This window comes from Humulus lupulus, chromosome 7 (assembly GCF_963169125.1).
Source record: "Humulus lupulus chromosome 7, drHumLupu1.1, whole genome shotgun sequence".
Lineage (NCBI taxonomy): Eukaryota > Viridiplantae > Streptophyta > Magnoliopsida > Rosales > Cannabaceae > Humulus > Humulus lupulus.
In genome coordinates, this window is record NC_084799.1 from 79956181 (window position 1) to 79975919 (window position 19739).

The following is a 19739-nucleotide window of genomic DNA, read 5'->3' on the forward strand; positions in this document are numbered from 1 at the left end:
AAATCTCAAAATCAAAGTTCCCAAACATCCTTATTTCCCAAAACCAATAAAACCCAAGTCTCAATCCAATCAAAGCTTTAAAACTTCAAAAACTTAGAACTTAAAACTTGGATTACCTTCGACTAAGTCGTTTCCCATCTAAATCCTCTGGCTAATAAGCTTCTAATCTTCCTTAGAATCGCTATACCTCAATCCTTGCTTGAATCCGAGTCCTAAAACTCAAGTTTCCTTCGAAAATGCGATCGGGTGTCGAAAAGGGAATGGGAGGGAGAGAGAACGTTCTGAACATTCTTTTATAATTCTGACAGGTTACTTCATGTTTAAGTAACCTCAAGCAAATCCTAATGATCGGGGTCCCAAAAATGCCCCCAGGGTAAAATAGTGAAAATTCCAAGAATCTCCCCCTGATCTCACTAACTCCCAATTTATCATCAAATATTTATTCCCATTACTCAATATCCCGGTAATGTGTTAAATACCCCTTGACTTACTCCGAGTCAAGTATGCTAAATAACACATTTATAAATTCACTCAGCATGTAATCATATAATCATATCAATAATCAACAGTCAGGCTCTATCAGAATCTCATGCTCCCTAATACAATATGTAGGTAAAGCATTTACATTCTATTTAAGTAGTTAAGCACATAACTTCATAAATAGTTACCATACAATGAGTGAAGCTGTCTTTAGTGACGAGTGTACATGCCCAACTTGTCTACAGGAACACTTAACCTTGGCTCGCTTTGATACCAAGTTTTAACACCCTACTACCCAGGGACTGTTACGTTGTGCATTTCAAACAATGCTAAACTCGCTAACTGAGTCATTTGGCCATAATCGTGTAACTAAGTGTGATTAACGGTTTAGGGTTAAAAAATTTGGTCAAAGATAATACGTTTCACTACAACATTTACTGTATACATTGGGATCCAAAAATATATTTTTAAGGTTACAATAAAATATTTACAACTAGTCGACCTAGGGGGAAAAATAGGGTTTAACCATAGTTACTCTTTAAACCCTCAGTCGTGGTGGTTGAGCAGCCGCATATGTACACATCGTCACCTAAGCCTTTACCTACACCACATAGCACCTGTGAGTTGAGGCTCAATAAGAAAACTCAATATGCTCATGAACAGGTTATAACATGTAACTGATTCATAATAGGCATGCCTAGCAATAATGGCCCTATTCATGCATGCAAGCAAGTCCAAATAAATGATTACAGAGCTCTGCACCATGTATAGATGACTATTGAGTCAATCTTTGAATAGGTGACTAATGAGTCACACACTTGGGCTTTACACCCTAATAAGATAAGTGACTAATGAGCCATGCACTTGGGCCCTACACCCTAATCAGATAAGTGACTAATGAGTCACGCACTTGGGCTCCGCACCCTAATCAGATAAGTGCTAATGAATCACACACTTGGGCTCTACACCCTCAGCCACGTGGCATTACAGTCACCTGAGCCTTTTTGCCCTGGCTCTAAGTAACTAGACAAGTGCTTTTAGTTTTCATCGAACTTGTTGTCGGTCAAGCATTTAATCCTCATGTTGATTAGATCTAACCATTTCGGCTCTGCGTTCAATACACTTATGTTGCTCTTCACTCAGAGGTCAATTCCACATGACCAGTGTCGTTTCTAACTAATGAGTCAGTACCACTCACAAGTAAGAAATGCACCCGGTCATATATATTATGTCAAATATCCAAATATAAGGAATTCAGCATGCTCACTCAACATTCACTAGCATAATTATGATCATGCACATTTATAGAGACTCAAGCTCTGATCAATCTCATATTCAACATTCATGCCATGCCTTAATAGCATGTATCTTATTCATCACATGCATCACATACTGGGTGCAATTTTCTTACCTTTGGTCCAAGCACGGGTTTCCAATAAATGAGCCACAAGCATGATCCTGTTTCCAAGCCCCTAGCGATAACCTAGTCACAACCATAATATAAAACCTCATAAAAAATGAGTAAATAAATACTTCCAAACCCAAACCTAGCTTCCGGGACGTCGAATCCAACACAACTGGGTAGTAGGATCAATCACAGGCCCTTAGAGTTAAGTTCCCATGACAAAAAACCAAATCTAGGAAAAAATGCCCAAGCCGATCTCGACCTAGCCCTCAGGGTCACGATTTGCCCCCAAGTCAGAGAGCCGTTTCCTGGGCTCTAGGTGCGGGTCGTGACTTGACCCCTCTTGGGGCCTGGCTTCTGGCTTCATCGAAGTCGCGACTTGCTAGAACAAGGTCGCGACTTGACCACGAAATCAGCCATTTCCTACAATGTTTCCCACTTAAAATCCTCAAAAACCTATCCAAATATATCCAAATCCCAAAATTAAAGTTCCCAAACATCCTAATTTCCCAAAACCAATAAAACCCAATTCTCAATCCAATCAAAGCTTTAAAACTTTAAAATCTTTAAAAACTTAGAACTTAAAACTTGGATTACCTATGATTAATTCATTTCCCATCTAAATCCTCCATCTAATAAGCTTCTAATCTTCCTTAGAATCGCTATGCCTCAATCCTTGCTTGAATCCGAGTCCTAAAACTCAAGTTTCCTTCGAAAATGCGATCGGGTGTCAAAAAGGGAATGGGAGGGAGAAAGAACGTTATGAATGTTCTTTTATAATTTTGACAGTTTACTTCAAGCTTAAGAAACCTCAAGAAAATCCTAATGCTCGGGGTCCCAAAAATTCCCCTGGGGTAAAATAGTCAAAATTCCCAGAATTTCCCCCTGATCTCACTAACTCCCAATTTATCATCAAATATTTTTCCCATTACACAATATCCCGGTAATGTGCTAAATACCCCCTGACTTACTCCGAGTCAAGTATGGATCCCGTTGTGACTTTCCCACTGGCTTACCTCCTAGGATCATCTTGTGTTGAGTAATCCTAGCATAACCAAATAATAATGAAGTACCACACACATACCACATATATGCCAAATATACCCATAACTGGCCAAATTATGAAATTACCCTATTAAACATAAATGGGTCCACATGCATATCAATTCATATTATGATATAACTCACATAGTCACATAATGATACACATAAATATCATATAATCACATAATTTTCAAAATTTTCCATCCTGGCCCCCTAATCAAGGCCCTAAGTCTTATTAGGAAATTTGGGTCATTACAATTACCCAAGAGTTATGAATCCTGCTCAGTCATTTGGGGGGCACCATAGTCATACACGGACAAACAGAGGAAAAAGTGAGTAATTAAAGGGACTTAGAAACGTTAATTTTTATTAATGTTAAAGTGCTTGCGCGTTGTTCGGTATGTACCAAGCAACAAAAAGAGCCATAAAATAATTTCTGTAGATAGGGTTGAACAATTTTTGTTTACAACGCATTTGAAAAAAATTGAACAACTCTAATTCACAGAGCCATACAGCTCCAAACAGAGTCGCACAGTTCCAAACAAAGCCGCACAGCTCCAAACAGAGCTGCATAGCTCCAAAACGGCTCTGATTTATAAACAAGGAAGAATACCCACTCTTCGCTATGCATTAATGGAGCCACCCACTTAGTAGTCCCCTCAACTGCTGCAAGCATGTCCCTCCAGTCATGTCTCCTCAACCGCCACACACATCAGCCCCCTCTTCGGTGATTGCACAACCGTCGGTACAGTTATTAAGAGAAGCCATCATGATACTTCATGGTTTCAAAAAGTGAGTGGAAAGAGTGAAAAGTCCTTTCTTGGGAACTTGAAGAAATGCAAAGGCTATTGACTATACCAGATGATATGCCACGTAGAAAGAAGCATATACCCCTGACCAGGCTGGACGGGGTGACCTCCAGAAGAAAGTTTCCATGCTGCTTAGCACCATCGCAAACTTGGGTGACAAATGTTATCCCAAAAATTGGCATATCTGACGTGCCATTAAACTTGGACACGTAGAGTAGACTGGGTAGACCCTTCGGCATGTTGGTCGGTGTATACCTGCAGGGTATACGACGAGTTACTGCTCGGCATACTATCTCCAGAGGCTCAACTACTCGGCAGGACCACCAGAAACTTGTTGGTCAGTATGACAGGCAGATTGGTCAAAATACACTTGACAAACGAATAATAGTCACTGCTCGATGTGCTTACTAGGAGAGAAGCTGGTCGGTATGAAGAACAGACATACCTACTCGGATGAAAGAAATTACACTCTCCGTTAGCACTCCTCAAGAATCATCTAACCACCCACAAAGAGCGCCTAACAGCCTTGAAGACTTGGTCAAACCTCCTAACAAATAGGAATGTAACTACCTGCAGAAGGAATGGATATTTCCCCATCAGTTATGCTCAATTGCTACCCTTGGGCGAGAGGAACTATATATATGCAAAATCTCCACTACAGTGGAGGGGAGAGATAAAAAATAGCCTATAGACCAGCATTAGAAACATACCGAGCAGCCTGGCTTGGTACTTAGCAACGATTCTGCTATTCTGTATTGTCTTTTACACCTATAAATCTACTTGTATTCACTGGCTAACTTATATAAATCCTTAAGATTAATACAAATCTAAGAGGAAGTAGGTCATTACCAATCCTTGAGGTCGAACCTCTATAAATCCTGGTGTTTTTTATTATTTATTGCTCATCATTACTAGGTTTTTGGCTCATTTATTGTTTATTGATTGCCTGATTGAAAGCTCTCAAATTAATTATTTTGACTCCGCATCAGTTGGCTAAAAATCCAGTCAACAATATATATATTATAAATCACTTAAACAAAGTGGCATAGTCATGCCTACAATATTCACAAACAATACAAAGAGATGATGATATAGATAGAAGTAGGTGACTACAAACTTCAAGGTCTAACAAAGATCAACCCTTAAACAATACAAATATGACTTCTATCAAGAATAGAATATGATTTGAAAATATAAAGGGAGAAAAAATAAGTCAAATAAGAGTATGCAATATTGACTTTTTATAATAAACATAAATCTGGTAGATAGTGATGTTGATAACTATCGCAATCAAATGTACCCACTTACTTGTTACTAATGGCACATTACTAGAAACTTGTTCAAATTTTCCTAACTTTAAATTATCAAATATAATAAACCATTTACTTGATTTCTATTACTCTATCAACTTCCTGAAAAAATCTTTAATCAACTCAAATAAATATGCTCTTTTAATATACTGAGAAAACAAAGATAGTCTTAAAGAATTTCAATTGGAGTTGAATAATTGGTTCAAAAGAAAAAAGAAAAAAAAAATTAAGGACATTATATCCAAATCAGAGCAGTGCATAATATCCAAGTCATACACCTGGAATTCCAAAAAAATAAATCTTCATTAACTGGTGAGAATCCAATAAGTTCAAACATAGAGGCAAAGACAAGTCATATATATACTCTGACCATAAGCACTGTATTCTCAATCAAAGAAACATTAAAAATTATCAAGCAATATAATCTATTATAGAGCTATTGTCAAAAAAAATTAATAGCTTACCAAGACAATTACTAAATTATGTTCCAACTATACCATTAAGCAATAATCATCATCAACGGACTCTAACGCTTTATGAAAGGGCAGAAAAATTTATATATAGGACAGTCTAATCAATTTATCAAACATAAGCAATGCATTCTCATCCCAAAATGTTTTTTTAATCAAATTTTTGTATTCTGTTTTCAAACGCAATAAAGGAAAAAATAAAGACACACATCACACCATGCGTAAATGAATCACTTAATAGAGACAAAATAAAGAAACTGATATCTCACTATTGATTGATTTTTTAGTCAACTGATGCGGAGTCTAAATAATTAATTTGAGAGCTTTCAATAGAGCAATCAATGAACAATAAATGAGCCAAAAACCTAATAATAATGAGCAATAAATGATAAAGAACACTGGGATTTATAAAGGTTCGACCCCAAGAATTGGTAATGACCTACTTCCTTTGTAATGCCCCAACTTTAGGGACCGTTACAGTGCACATTGCAAACAGTGCTAAACTTGCTAATCAAGTCATTTGGCCATAAATGTGTAACTAAGTATGATTAGCGGTTTAGGGATTTAAAATTTTTGGTTAAGATATAACATTTTATTAGAATGTCTACTATATACATTGGAATCCAAAAAATATAATTTAAAGGTCTATTACAAGAAAATATTTACAACAGGCCGATCTAAGCGGAAAAATAGGCTTCAACCCTAGTTCCTCTTTCAAACCTCGGCCATGTATTGGTCGAGCAGCTGCATATGTACACGTCATCACCTAAGCTCTCCAACTCAAGGATGGTCCAGCTTCCTTTTGCCTTTACCTGCACCACAAAGCACCCGTGAGCCGAAGCCCAGCAAGAAAACATGAATATGCTCATGAAAATAATATCAGATGATGTCATTACATCACACAGAGCTTATAGCTCTAAAAAGATGAGTGACTGATGATTAAGCCACTAGCCATTAGGTGGAGAGGTGACTAATGAGTCACAATCTGGTCAGGTGACTGATGAGTCACGCTCTGATTAGGTGACTAATGAGTCACACTCGGGATAGGTGACTAATAAGCCACGCTCTGATTAGGTGACTAATGAGCCACGCTCTGGATAGGTGACTAATGAGCCACACTCTGGATAGGTGACTAATGAGTCACGCTCTGGAGGTCCCATACCCTCCTAGCCATGTGACTTGTGGGTCACCTTAGCCTTTTCCAGCTCTGGCTCTAGATTTCTAGCCTTTGGCTAGACAAGCGCTTATTAATATTCATCGAACTTGAGGTCGGTCCCGCATTAATGCTCATTTGAGTCATTAAATGCAGATGTCGATTAGATCTAATCTTTATTGGCTTGCATTGAACACACTAAGGCCATCCTGACTTATGAGTCAGCACCGTGTGACCAGTGCCCAGTACCACCACCGAACCTGACTAATGAGTCACAGCTTCACAGTTGATACTAACACCTTTGCCAATTTTGACTAACGAGTCAGTACCATGCATAAGTAAGCATTGCTACCAAACATATATCATATGTCAAACATCCAAAGATGGGGCATTCAGCATGCTTACTTAACAGTTGCTAGCATAATAATGATCATGCACAAACACAGAGACTTAAGCTCTGACCAATCTCATATTCATCATCATGGCATGCCCTAATCACATGTTTCTTGTGCATCACATGCATCACACTTAATCATCCATCATGCCTCAATAATAGTCATATGCAAATGAGCAAGATCGCTAAGCATTCATTATGCTATCAATGTTTACATTTAAACATCCAACATGCATCAATAATAGCCATGCATGTCACACATGGAGTGCAGTTTTCTTACCTTCGGTCCAAGCACAGGTTACCAAAAAACGAGCCACAAGAACGATCCCGATTCCAAGCCTCTAGTGATAACCTAGTCACAACCAAAAATGGTGACCCAATGAGTTCAAGTTCTAAAACCAATCCTTGAATCAAAACTTATCCTCCAAGACATCAATCCTCATTAATCCGGGTAGTAGGATTGATCCCGAGGCCTAAAACCATGTTCCCGGGGTTAAAACACGCAAACGGGCTTGAAAGCCTGCCTGAGCCACGGCCCCCAGCACAACCTGAAGCAAGCGCCATGGCGCCCAACACCAAGGGCTGCGGCGCCCAGCAAGAATAGAACTGGGGGCACCTGCTTCATCGAGCTAGGGTCGCGGCCCCTAACCCTACGCCATCCCCAAACACGATTTTCAACTTCCCAAATCCTCCAAAAGCATGCCTAAACATTCCCAAATCATCAAATCAAAGTTCCCAAACTTCCCAATGGTCCAAAACCATCAAAACCCAAGGCTCAATCGAATAAAAAACTCAACAATCCACAAAAGCCAATTCTAAGCTTAGTAACTTTAAAAACTTAAAACTTGAATTACCTCCTATTGAGTCATTTTCAACTAAATCCTCTGACTAATAAGCTTATAATTTTCCTTAGGATTGCTATGCCTTGATCCTCGCTTGAATCCGAGTCCTAGAACTCCAGATACCTTCGAAAACGTGATCGAAAGACGAAAAGGGAACTTTTAGGAAGAGAGAACGTACAGAACGTTCTTTTTATTTCTTAAAAGGTTACTTCAAGCTTAAGTAGCTTCCAATAAAACCTAGTGCTCGGGGTCCCGAAAACACCCCCAGGGACATTATAGTCAAAACTTCCAGAGTTTCCCCCTAATCTTACTAACTCCCAATTTATCACCAAATATTAATTCTCATTACCCAATAACTCGGTAATGCTCTAAATACCCCTTGACTTACTCCAAGTCAAGCTTAAATCCCGTTGTGACTTTCCCACTAGCTTACCTCTTAGGATCGTCTTGTGCTGGGTAACCCTGGCATAACCAAATAATAACAAGGCACCATGCCCATTTCACATATATGCCAAAAATGCCAGAAATGGCCAAAATATGAAAATCACCCAATTAATCACAAATGGGTTCACATGCATATTTAATACACCTAAACATGCATATTATCATTACATAACATAATAAATCAATTATGGCCCTCCCGGCCTCCTAATCAAGGTCCTAAACCTTATTAGGAAATTTGGGGCATTACATCCTTCTATATTTGTATTAATCTTGAAGGTTTACACAAGATCACTAGAGATTACAAGTGGATTTGTATGTGTAAAAGACAATACAATAAGGCAGAATCGTTGCTAGGTATAAAAATAGATGTCCGATATGTTTCTAAACACTAGTCGGTAGACAATTTCATGAACTCCTCTTACTGTGGTGAAGGGTTTGCATTTATAATGCTCTATTTGCCTAGGGTCTGAACACGGGTGTAACTTGTAGTGTCCCATATTTTCTAATAGGGCTTAGGGCCTTGATTAGCGTGCCCGAAGGGCAATAATTGATTTAATTATGCTAATATGTGAATTTAATGATTATATGTGTAGAAATGCATGTGTTAGGTGAATTAAATATCCATGTGGGCCCCATTTGGTTATTAGGGGTATATCTGTAATTTTAGCTCATTGAGGGCATAAATGTGATATATGTGTGTATTTTGATTGATACCACGAGGGTGTGGTGATATATTTGCGATGTGCGATCCGAGATAGTCCTAGGAAGCAGATTAGCTAAATAGTCACAACAGGGTCGAATACCCGGCTCGGGAGAAGCCTAGGGGTATTTTGGGAACATTGTTGGTGTTCGGGATTTACTGGGTAATGGGTAGTAATTTAGCAATTATTTGGGTATGTCGGGATTAAATGGGGATTTATAGGAACGCTCGAGGATTTAGCGAGATGTGGCAATTGACGGGATTGCCCTCGATGACACTAGAGGATTTAAGATAGTCTTGAGGGCATTTTGGATTTTTTTTTTAGCAAAGGAATAAACTTGGACCTTAGGCAGCTTAGACTCTATCTCCCTCTTTTGGTGCTTGAAGGTTTGAAGAATTTTTTAGGATTTTAGACTAAGGAATTGAAGGATTGGAGGCTTGAGGTGTTTGGGAATTAGCTCAGGCTGAAACTATCACAGAGGTTTTCAACAAAGCTCGGATTAGAGGATCGTGCTCAGGATCGCGGTAGTCAATCAGCTCGGGACATAGGTAAAAATGTTGTTGCACCCATAGAGCGGGGCATGGCCCTATTATTTGTGTTTCAGGGCGTGGCCCTATTGTTTATGTTTAATATATGTGTGAACATTTGTGAATATTATGTTGTGTTATGCCTGTTTATGAATGAATGGTGAAGGCCGGGAACGGCGAAGGCTGATAACGACCAGAAACCGGGTACGGTAAGGGGCTGAGATCAACGTTGAATGCTGAGTGCATGCTGTTAGGGCGAGACCCTCCAAGGGTGTTGTATCCACCCGTTCAGTGAAAACCGCGAACCCATGGCCTGATAAAGCACCTGGGTCGACATAGGTCGCTATGTGTTTAGTCTGTTGACTGTTTTGCTATATATTGTGGAATTATGTATGTGAATCGTTATGCCTTTAGTTTTCTTGCTGGGCTTCAGCTCACAGGTGCTCTATGGTGCAGGTAAGGGCAAAATAAAGGTCAACCAGCAATGAGTACGGAGAACGTGGAGCGACAGTACATGTTTGGCCTACCTGGCTGCCACGACCAGGGTTATTTTGGGAAAAATGTTGTAATGATTGATTTTGTCACCTAGGTCGACCATATTTATATTCTGAGTTGTAATACACTTTCTAAACAGTATTTTGGGATCCCAACTGTATAACTTTATGATTTCAATGAATGTCCAAATCTTTATGTTTTATGTCGTTAAACGAGTTTTATTTCAATTTAGTCACACTTTTAACCTGAAACCTCGATTAGCGAGCTAATGACTATTTTTAACCCACATAGTAATGACTCTAAGGAAGTAAGGTGTTACATAACTGATGGTGGAAATATCCCAATATTCTCACAGGTAGTTACAACCCTACCCTTTAGGAGGTTTGACCGAGTCTTCAGGACTGTTAAGCGCTCTTTGTGGGTGGTTGGGCGATTCCTGCGGATTGCTAACGATGAGTGTAACCGCTTCTCTCCGACCAGGTTTGGCTATCCATCATATCGAGCAGCTGAGCTTCTAGTGCTATTCTGTTGACCAGTGTTAGAAGGACTTCCCCTCAAGAGAGTGAATTGCACAGAAAACGCAAAATGCATCCTGGTATTACAGCCTAGGAAGGGTGTAGCCATCATAGACACAAGCTTCCTTAACATCTCTCACTGCCGCTTGCTTGACAATGTTCCTCGCCAAGAATTCCTTATAGGAGACTCAATGCTATGCCTTGGCATAGGACTTGGGAAAAGTGTTTATCGTCTGTAAACTGCTTTCCCTGCTTAGCAGTAACTTGTCGTATATCCTGCAGGTATACACCTACAAACATGTCGGGGGGTCTGCCCAGCCTACTCCACGTGTCCAAGCTTAGTGCCATGTCACATATGTCAATTTTTGGATAACATTTGCCCCCAAAGTTTGCAATGGTGTAAAGGCAGCATGGAAAATTTCCTTTTGAAGTCATACCGTCTGCCCTTTGCCATGTGGCACAATGTCTGGTCCAATTAGTTGCCTTTGTGTTTCCTCAAATTTCCAAAAAATGACTTTCCACTTGTTCATGCCTCTTTTTTGAAACCATAAAGTGCCATGATTACCTTCCTTGGTGTCTGTACTGACAGTTGTACAACTTTCAAGAAGCGGGCTGACATGTGCGACAGTTGAAAGGACATGATTGGAGAGAGAGGTGAACGGGCAACCAAAGTTCATTGATGACATGTGTGGGGAGGCATGCTGGCAATAGCTGAAGAGACTACTGAGTGGATAGGAATTGATTTAGGTATATATCTAACTTACCAAATTTGAAAAAACTAGTTTCAAATTATTAATTAATTAAATAAATAATATAAAAACAACATTGATACAATATAAGTATATTGATACACGCATGGCATAGTCCCTCGACTATGTCATGCGTGTACTGCTGTATCCCTTTTTAGAGATATTGCATTTTTCATTTCATTTATTTATTTAACTAAAATCAATCTTCCACAAAATAAGGTATTTATCGTTTTAAGGGAAAGATGACAACCATATTTTAAATTTTAAATTTTAAATTCAAATTAATGATCATCATTATCATCATCTTTTAAAATTCAATAATTCAAAAATTATTTTTGACTTACCAATTTTATTTTATTCCACTCAAATAAAATAATTAATTTCAAAATTTTATTTATTAATATGAATTTAAAAAATTACATATTTAAATTAATAATTATATTTTCGAAAATTAATAAATAATTCCAAATTAATTATTCAACCTCAATTATCATATAATTGCATACTTGACCCGAAGAATAAAATTTTTCTCAAATTCCCAAATTATAGTTTTACCCTTGTATCAACTCTTACCTTGATATGGTGGTGATAGAGCCATCCTGGGACCTATGGACCTATAATATGAAGCTCCAATAAATAGTAGATTATTAATCAAAGCTTTTTTATTAAATAATCATATTTATTAATTTCATGATTACTCCACTATAAATATGAGATTAAACTCTTGATAATTATAGGCATATATTTACTGAGTACTTTATTAAAGAATAAAGTGTCCATTGATATAATCATTACATACAATATTAATTCTCTATTAATGGTTCATAATTAAAAGGGAATAAAATTACCGTTTTACCCTTTTAGCTATATCTTGTTCCTAGAGTACCATTGACTTTACTAGTGAAGGTTATGTCACAACAGGTTTGCAACGTGGGTGCTCATAACCTTTTCAGTTCCAAAAGTCAACCCAATAGGGAACCATTATTCAATCTATAAGAAGGTATAGATTCCATATCTGTTAAACTACGTCCTCAACCATATGTATCATTGAGTCCCCAAAACAATTGTTCTTAGTCTGATCATTCTAACAAACATTAACGCATGAATAAAAGGATCAGATGACATATATAGGAGTTCATAGTAACCTCAGGATTAAGATCATCATGTATATAATCATCACACTACAATAATATTTAGTATATATTACATTAAAGAATAGCATATATTTAGAAGTGCTATTATTAAGTGGGGGATTAAAACACACGGATCTGAATAGTGGGGATTAAAAACACACGGGTCTGATTTTGGCGCCATATGACTAAAAACTCAGGCGCCAAAATGAATTTCTGCCGAATTCCCTTTCTCTCAGCCTTTATCTAAGTTACCCTTTCTCTCAGCCTCTATCTCTCACTCACGAAGCCCTCACCGCCCTTAACTCATCTCTGCCTCACCGCCCTCACGAAGTCTCTCCGCCCTTAACTCATCTCTGCCTCACCGCCCTCACGAAGGAGAGAGCGAGAAAGGGAGTCGCACACAGATATGGTGGGTCAGATTGTTAAAGCGAGGAGGGATGGAGGCATGCATGACGTGCCCTCTTTGTAATAAGCTCTTGAGCGAAGCTACTACCATCTCTCTCTGCCTCCACAAGAGTATGTTCCTTCTCTCGACTCTTTCTCTCGTCAATTCTTCTTTTCTCTCAAGTTTTTCGATGATTTTTGTGATCTGGGTTTGCTTTGTTTTTGCGTTTTGTGTGTCTGCGTTTTGTGTGATTTTTGCATTTTGCGTTTCGATCCCAAGAAATGGGTGAACTCGGCGTGTCAGACTCGGCACCCGGAGGACTCAGTCGATAACCATCTCGTCGATCTGGAGATGAGGCTCCAAATCGTATCTGAAGAGATCTCTGCCTCGCTAGAGGAGCAGAGCTCCGCTGCCCTACTTCGCATGCCACGGGCCACCCGCGATGTGATCCGACTCCGCGACGATGCGGTCTCACTACGCTCCGCCGTCGCCGGAATCCTTCAGAAGCTCAAGAAGGTACCTACATGTTATGTCTGTTTCTGCTATGTTTCTTCTTTTTGCCGCAATTTGAATTTGGTTTTTTAACTTTATTTTTGGGTTCAATTCACTAGAAGATGTGAAGTATGGAAAATTTGGACAATATTAGGATGGCGGTGTCAGATTTACTGCATTTTATAAGTTAAGAAAGTATAATCTTTTAATTATGCTATCCCTTAATGCCAAATTTGAAGCTTATTATATTTCTCAATTGCTCAACTGAGTTTTTTCAATTTGCCTAAGTGAACGAGGGAAATTTGAGGAAGATTTTCTAATGCAAATTTTTCAATATTAGTTTTTTTTTTTTTGGATATTTGAGAACTACGATTGTGTAGTTTGTGCTACCTTTTGAGCTCAATCTCTTGGCAATGAGATAATAGATTTTTGGAATAAATTACAAGAAGGCAGGGCACCCTTTTGGTTAAAACGTCTCGTTTTTTCTTTTTCTGCTTAAAAATAAATGTAGATATTATGAATAGATTATTGCTAATGTGAACAATGGAATTATGTTGAGTTATATGCATGGATATACGCACACATAACTGAAATAGTTGCCTAAATATATATATTCTGCTTTGCAATATGTTGTAGAGCATTACTATAAATTATAGTAGCAAGTTCACATTGATATACCCACGTTTCAGTACATTTACTAATGTAATTGGTTTATATAATTTACATGGGTAGACAGTTGTTGCCGGCTTAGCTTTGCTTATATGGTTTGAGATTTTAGCTTCTCACTTGATACATATGAATAACAATACTCTTCTCTTCAAACAATTGGTTTTAATATGCAGGCTAAAGGATCATCAGCTGAATCTATAGCTGCTCTGGCCAAAGTTGATACTGTTAAGCAGAGAATGGAAGCTGCTTATGAGACATTGTAGGTGGGTATTTTATCATAGAAGTTATAATCAGTGCAGTATTGGAAAATGTTGATGTTGCATTTGATTTACTCATTGATGGATCAACAGGATGCTGCTGGGTTAACTCAATTAAGTTCAACTGTGGAAGATGTTTTTGCTAGTGGTGATCTTCCAAGGGCTGCAGAAACCTTAGCCAACATGAGGCATTGCTTGTCTGCTGTTGGGGAGGTAATATTTTTCTATAAATTGTTTTAACATTATACTCTACATTTGATTTTATAATTTTTGATGATTTTAACTTGATATTTTATTTTTTGTTTTGCTCATTTTATTGTTGCTGAATTTGCTAATGTGAGAAAGCAACTCGAGGTCCTAGAGGATAGGCTAGATGTAATGGTGCAGCCACGTTTAACAGATGCATTATCCAGCCGGAAGGTCACCAAATTTCTTACAACACTTGTTTTGCCTATGGCTTGCTTTCTATTCAATTTATCTCCTATTAATTCCTTTTAGTACATACCATACGCAACTTGAATAACTTACATCTATTATCATCCTGCAGATAGACATTGCTCAAAATTTGCGGGGTATTCTCATTCGAATTGGAAGATTCAAATCACTGGAGCTACATTACACAAAAGTTCACCTAAAGCCCATAAAACAGCTCTGGGAAGATTTTGATTCGAAACAACGTGCTATTAAGCTTGCAAATGAGAAGACTGAAGCTGAAAGGTTGTCAAGCCATGAGTTTCAATCAAGCTCTTCGACAATTTCATTCGCAAGTTGGTTGCCAAGCTTCTATGATGAGTTGATTCTTTATCTTGAGCAAGAGTGGAAGTGGTAAATTCTTCTGACTATATATTTTTTTAAGCATCGAGGAACATCTTGTTGATACAAAGAAGCTATCACTGAATTTAAGCACTGAGCTTAAACTGTCATCTGCAGGTGTATGGTTGCTTTTCTTAAGGATTATAAAACTCTTGTACCAAAGCTACTGATCGAGACAATGGCAACTATTGGAGTAAGCTTTATTTCACGTATCAACCTTTCAATTGGAGAAGTTGTTCCTGAAACAAGAGCTTTGGGAAAAGGTTTGTACGGACTTGTTTTTATGGTGCTTTTAAATTTTGTAGGCATTTAATATTATATGATATCTTTCAATTGGACAAGCTTTAAGTCATGCAATTTTATTTTTGGCAATTTATAAATTATCCTATCAATGTGTTTCTTTTTATTCAGGTTTATTAGATATTATGTCTGGTGACATGCCAAAGGGAATTAAGATTCAAAGGAAACATTTGGAGGCATTGATTGAGTTACACAACGGGACACAGACTTTTGCTAGAAATATTCAGCATTCCTTTTCAGATTCTGATCTTCGAGTTCTAATGGATACACTGAAGGCAGTGTACTCTCCCTTTGAATCATTTAAACAAAGGTAAGCAATCATAAACTTTTTTGCACTTCCACATTCTTCTAAAATATCTAGGTTTTTTTTTTTGAAAACTTTTTTCTATTATTTTTTCTTCGTTATATACTAGATTCTGTAAATGCTATGTTCATTTTTTGATTAATGATTGAATATGTATATAAGGAATGGTCAGAGACTGATAAACCTTATTCTCTTTTGCAGAATTTGAACCACAAAAATATTGTGAAATATCTTGGATCCTTAAAGACTAAGACTAAGAGTCACCTCCACATAATTCTTGAGTAAGTGGATGTAAAACTTGTGTATGATATTTAATTGTGTGACTTTTATTTTGGAAAGTCCTATTATTTACTCTGGTTAAAATTTGTAGATATGTGGAAATTGGTTTCTGTTTGGCTCATGAATCAATACCAGAGATAGGATTTATTATTTTTGCCTTCTGACTTGTTTCAGATACTTAATCAGTAGTAAGCCAGTCATATTACTGTGCTTGGAAGCACTGAATTATACAGAAAACTTTTCAAACTGCATATAAATGGATAAAACAAAATAAAAATGTCGTTTGCAATTTATTACTTGAAATAGAATGCAAATTGACCTTTTATTTAAAAAGAAAAAAATTAATATATATATTTTTGAAAGATAGATCTTAATATATTGAGTGCATATCTATGCATGGTAGCTCTTGGGCCTTTTCTCAAGTCTCTTGAATCTGCCAAATTAATTTTGAGGAGATTGATTTTAGCTCTAGTGGGTCAATGATCAAAATGAATCAAAGTTAGGCCCCAAAGGCATAGTACTAATTACTTATATAATTTTTTTTTTATGTAATTAGTGGAACAAACTCTCAATCATGTAAAAATAATTTCAGGATAAAAAAATGAATTAATCAACTTCTGTTCGTTGAAAGTGGTAACTTTAAAATGATCATTTTGCTAATATATACCAATAGAGAGCAGTCATGATTGAGACTGAATCTAGTGTAACTAATAAATAAACATTAGCTAAACAATGTTCATTACTAATTAAACTTAGAAGTTAGAATGGTTATCTTTTGATGTGAAAGATTAAGTTGTATATAATAATTAAGAAAAATTATTATCTAATAGTTTAAAATAAATAATTATCTAAAATAATAGAAAAAGATGTTAAAATATTTTATTATCTCTGGTATAAATATTTTATTTATTTTCTATCTTTAGTTCGAACATTATGACGCCACTCATAGTCTAAAATATGGTTTGGTAGTGATACCTAGAGAAATTTTTGAAGTCAATGTGTTGGTTAAAGTGATTGAAAATTTCAGGAAATAGTGTATAGCTTTATGTGTGTTGGCTAAACTTTCTACTAAGGAGCATCGATTTATAATTCAGTTTGCTGCAACAGCTTGAAGTTTTAGCTGGTCTGCTAGCTTCTCAGTTTTTCTGTTGTTTTGGCTAGTTTGGTGAGGCTTGTTGTTATTAGCCTCTGTAGTTAGTGTTTTGGTTTGTAGTATTACTGGTGTTTGGTTGAAATTGGGACATGACTTATATGAAACTTAAAATCTGGCCATTTTTCTGAAAGCCCCAAATAGCTATCATTAATTTGAGTCGCAAATTCCAGTTATCCCCTTCATTTTTACCCTTTTTCTAATAGTTTCTTTCTAGTATGTTCTTGTTTCCAGTTAATTTATATTTTGTTATCCTGAGAATAAATTTCTTGTAGTTCAATAACTGGACTGTTTTCTCTTTATTGTTTCCTGCCTCATTATACAGGTGGGGAATTTGGCTGCTCCAGTTGAAGAATGGACCGTTAGTGGGACAGCTTTAACTGCACTAATGGACGTGGAGAGAAGACATGGTACTACTGTAACCTTTATTTATGCATTCAGACAGTAATTATCATCCATCAAAGTTCTCTGCCATCTGTAAATAAAAGTTTGCAAGGATAATTTTGGACAAATATTTGAAAATTTCTGCTCACTGCCCTTCTTGATGTTTCGTTTCTTATTTGAAATTTATGGAAATCTCATGTCTTTCAGGAAAGTTTAAGCCTGTGATCAAGAAGGCCATGGTGGAGCTTCAAGGTAATATCTTAGAAGCAGACTATTTACTTTGGTATATGGATTAGGTCATTTGCACAAGTTATGTCAATTATTGCTTCCTTAGTTGCGGTGCGAATGATAGGTCTGTCTATTAGGTTTGCTTAGCTCCTCAAATTTCTCAATAAAAATATTATAATTATAATAATAACAATATGTATATACCACTATTTATAAACTTAGAAAAACAATATCTAGACTCTACTAGTAAATATTATATCTAGACTTTATCAATATAGCTAATTAACGAGAATAATATTCTAAATACAGTCTCTATCCTAACTCAGTAAAAAGCATGAAATAAGGAGTTCATATAAGTATAACACCAAAGACACCACATTAAGTGAGTATAAGTATTGAAAACTTTTTTTTGAAATCTAGACACAACTGTTATTAACAGTTGAGAACCATAAGAAACACAATCCCCACAGCAAGGTGAAAATAAACATGAGCTAAAACAGATAATATGTACATTTTTCCATCTTGCTTTTTCGAGTCCTTATTTACACATTTCAAATTTTCCATATTGATTTCCCTCAGAACAATCCAAATGTGTTATCCCCGCTATAAGTCATGTAAAGAAAGGCTTATATGGGAATAAAATTGGTCTCAAGAGTCAAGACAGTCCATGGTGGTAAAGCAATTGTATATGAACCTATCATTTTTAATATCTATTTCCATTGAACCATTGATAATGAACCAATATCACTCTTCTTCATGTAATTTTGCTTTCATTTTAGTGGCTTCATTGGATTTCAAATTGGAGGGAACTTTATTTGCAACAGTTTGCAAGAGGTATGTTTTCTTTTATTTTTGTTAAAATACTTTGCAAATGTTAGAGGAGTTTGAATATCTTAGATATTCATCCATAGTGAAGTAGGTTCTGAGATTATTATTATTGTGTGCTGCGTTGAGATAAGGAAGAAAACTTGTGTGTTGTTTGAATATTTTGAATTGATAATGATTGATGGTTGATTAATAAATATGGCTGGAATGTTTTCTGATTTTCTGTTAGTTATTTGATGTATATATAATAAACTTCAAAAGATTAGTATCCCTTTTGTATACACCTATAAAAGATTAGAGGATCAATATTATTACCCTATATTAATTATCCATTTTCTTAAACCTCTGTAAACATGAAAGATTTAATGTAATATGCTTCATGAGATGTAATGTAATAACCAATATTCACGAGTTCATGAGTAGGTGACAAGCCAAAAACATCAAACAGTGCAAATAAATCTTCTAAAGTACCTGTATACGTAGTTTATCAACTTCAATCATTAACAGAGATCCTAAATTCCCAGTGAGAATTTCCAAAGCATCCACATACTTTGCTTGTTGCTCCAATATAGAAATGTATACCATCATAGCTGCACTAATTCAAGGTTTTAGCATATAATCAATTGACAATAGAACAAAAAAAAAATATTTGGTGATATATTAATAAAGAGAATATTAAAGCATGTATGTATGGGAGAAGATGATATATAAAATTGTTTTAGTACAATATCACCAAATTTGCAAATATTGTACAGTGAAGAATCGTGTTGCTTCTAGGTTCTCCTAGCAATAATTTCTCTGACAGCTATTGTGATGTAATACTAGTGATCTAACACAAGCTCTGCAAAATAGTATAGCTGAAATATAAAGCTATAATGATCTTATCCATTAATTCTAACTAGCACACTGATTTAATTAGTAACTCAGAAATAGAAAATCCAGTGCATGTAAGGATAGTCATACAAGATATTGGAACTCTTGACAGCAAAACTTCTTAATTTACAAAGGTAGATATGACTTTCACCTTCAAATACATGTTTTGAATGTTGAAGCTGCATATTATAATCTTCCTAATCAAGATAAAATGTACATACACTACAATTCCCTTAAATACATGACACTAAGTTTTTTTTTTTTTGAAAAAAATACATAACAATAAGTTAAGATCAATATGAAACAATG

At 36.3% G+C, this 19739-nt stretch overlaps 1 pseudogene; it reads left to right on the forward strand.

Moving 5' to 3' along the window:
* The window catches only part of LOC133791892 (conserved oligomeric Golgi complex subunit 7-like), a 31876-nt pseudogene extending 15806 nt beyond the window's left edge, over positions 1-16070 (forward strand).
* The last annotated feature ends 3669 nt before the right edge of the window (positions 16071-19739 follow it).